Source organism: Echinops telfairi, unplaced genomic scaffold (assembly GCF_000313985.2).
Source record: "Echinops telfairi isolate 266 unplaced genomic scaffold, ASM31398v2 ScPeMD7_2010;HRSCAF=2546, whole genome shotgun sequence".
Taxonomy (NCBI): Eukaryota; Metazoa; Chordata; class Mammalia; order Afrosoricida; family Tenrecidae; genus Echinops; species Echinops telfairi.
In genome coordinates this window covers 23854847-23857657 of record NW_022105908.1, presented here as the reverse complement: position 1 = coordinate 23857657, position 2811 = coordinate 23854847, and positions in this window count along the sequence as shown.

Below are 2811 nucleotides of genomic sequence, written 5' to 3'. Positions count from 1 at the left end.
CAGAGAGTTTGCTGTTTTATTCTGGACGGTAAGTCTATATCCAATGAGCAGATGGGAAGACTGAGGCCCAGAGATAACCCAGGACCAGCCCTGTGCCCTGCTCCTGGCTGCCTGCTGAGTCACCACTTTTAAAAGGCATGTGCTGACTCACAGGGTTCTGGAGCCCTGGTCTGCAGAGCCCTGCTACAGACACACAGCTTGGCAAAGAAGGCTGTCTTCTTAGTCTTTATCGACACCTTGTGGCCACTAACCATCATAGCGCTGGTTCACTTTGAAGGTGGATCCTTCCCTAACTCCATTTCCCAGAGAAGTTTCAGAGAACATCATCGACCAGCCCGGGGTCACACGGAAGGTCATTCCTTTCTCTAGGCATTGCTAGAACTCCCTTACTGCCCAGGGACCGCGCTCTCAGGCGGCTGTGAGAGCCTCCCCTCTCTAGGGACTTGGTGCTGGGATGGTCCCCCTTGGAGCTCCCTCTGCCCTGCTATCCAAATCCCTGCCCTTTCTCTGATTGTTACCCATGCGACGTTCTGCAGACAAGTCCGTAGATGCAAGTCAGACAAGGAGGTGGCAGAGCAGAGATGGGAGGGTCAAGGCCAACACTCCAAGCCAGATGAGCAGTCACTTAATCATCTTGTGCCTCAGTTTCTGCTTCTGAAAATAGATGTAATATCATATCCATTTCACAGACTGGAGACTAAGCCCAGCACAGTCAGATCCATGTTATTCTTACTGATAAAGAAAGAAAGAAAAGGAAAAAAAAAGGGGTGGGGTGGGGAATACTGCTCCTGAAGTATTTGTAATCTTTTTTTTTCTTCTTTTGCAGCTGCAACTTGCCAGGCACTGAGCTAGGCTCTGGGGAGAAATCAAGACCCACCGGCCTGTGGAATTTACACATGAGTGTCTACCAACCAGTGCCTCTTCACAGAGCGTGAGCACTGGCTCGCTGCTGACTGGGGCAAAATGGCTAACCTCTCTGAGTGTCAGTTGCATGATGTACAAATTATAGGTCCTACTCTTTCTTTTAACTTTTTGAAAAAAAACTAGCCCATGGGATACAAAAGAATCGAAGTCGGTTTCAATGTTACTGTTTCTCCTTTTGTAACCACTCAGACCAGTGTTTAGATCTGAGTAGGAAGGAAACTGAGAGGGTTTCAAAGCTGTGACGTCTCCCATTTATCCTTTTATTGGTGGAGTAAAGCACACATGGGGGAACTATGCAAAATAGAGGTTCACAGCCCTTCTTCTCCGACCAGTGACAGTATCCAGGTAATGCTGTGAATCACAGAACACTCACCACCATCTCATTAATTCTGGCTCACAGCAGCTGGAAAGGTCAGGGTAAGAACTGCCCCTGTGGGTTTTCAAGACTAAGTCTTTACAGGAGTAGAAAATGTCACCTTTCTCCCTTAGAACAGATGCGGGTTTCAAACTGCCAACCTTGCAGTTGTGGGGGACACCCGTCTTTCACACTATCTCATGAGTCCGATAGGCGTAATTGTACGGTTATGATATATAAAGATTATAGTAAAGTCATAGAGAATAAGAGAGATAGAAATGAAGGTAACATAAAGGAGTCAGACACATTTCATGGTAGCATGCTCACCTCCTGGACGGACACGATCTCACCAGCCAGGTCCGCGCACAGTGCGGCAGAGGAGAGGGGAGAAGAGAGAGCGGTTTATTTCTGACCAAGGCTTATATATCTTTGGAGGGCGTGCAAGCCCCCAATTACAGGTAAAGACACACATCACAGGAAGGGGTTGTACTATAGATAATACAGTAATGGGAGGGGAATGATCTAAGGGTATACATGCAATAGGAAGGGGAGGGATTGGGGGTTCACATGTACACATGTGACAAGATGGGCGGCTCCTAGATTCAGGATGGCAGTTTAACCGTGGATGTCACTGAGCTGGTTTGGCCTGCTGTGAATTCTCCAGGGAAATAATTGTACTATCCTTATCAATAGGGTGTCTGATTGCTCTGGATTGACTGAATGCCTTCAGGGAGACAACTTGACAACCATTTACCACTAGTTGCAAGCAGTGCCCTAGGTCTGACATACATTTGGGGGAGAGAAGCTAGGGAAAAGTCTTTCTAGATCTGTTAGATTTCTCAGGGGAGAGACATACCTCTGTGCTTGGAGCCGTGTGAGAAATAAGAAAGAATTCACGCGGAAGCTTGGTTTGTGATCCCACTGGGTGGTTTATAGAGAATAGAAGCAGTTTCAGGTTCTACAGTAAACAGAACACAAGCCAGGCAGAGTCCAAGGCACAGTTTTGGTTCTGCGGCCTGGCTTCTCCAGACCGCAGGCCACCTGTGCCGCATCGTGTAGCAGCCGCTGGGAAAGAGTGCACCAGAGCAAAACCTGTGACTTTTTAGGGGCCCTGTTGGGAGGTATGGTCGACAATACTGGTCGACCCCATTGGCTGAATCAAATTCATCTGGCTTAGATGGGCCAATCCAGGTGTAACACCCACCTAGGTGTGCCACCCCTTCCTGGCCAGGAGCTTGAACCTCTGAGCATGCCTAATGGACACCCCAGTCCCTATGCTAGCTACCTAACAGATCCCACATGCAGTTAGCCAGCCACCCAACTCCACACCAATACACCTCCAGGGCTCCTTAATGTAAGTTAGGTCCCCTAAATATTTCTGCCCTTGGAAGCCCACAGCGGCAGTTCCACTCAGCCCATAGGGTGGTTATGAGTTGGATTCAGCACAACGGCAGTTAGTGTTGTTGTTTTAAACTTATAACACTGAGCAGGTTTCAACGGAGCTTTCAGACTGAGCCAGATTGGGAACAAAG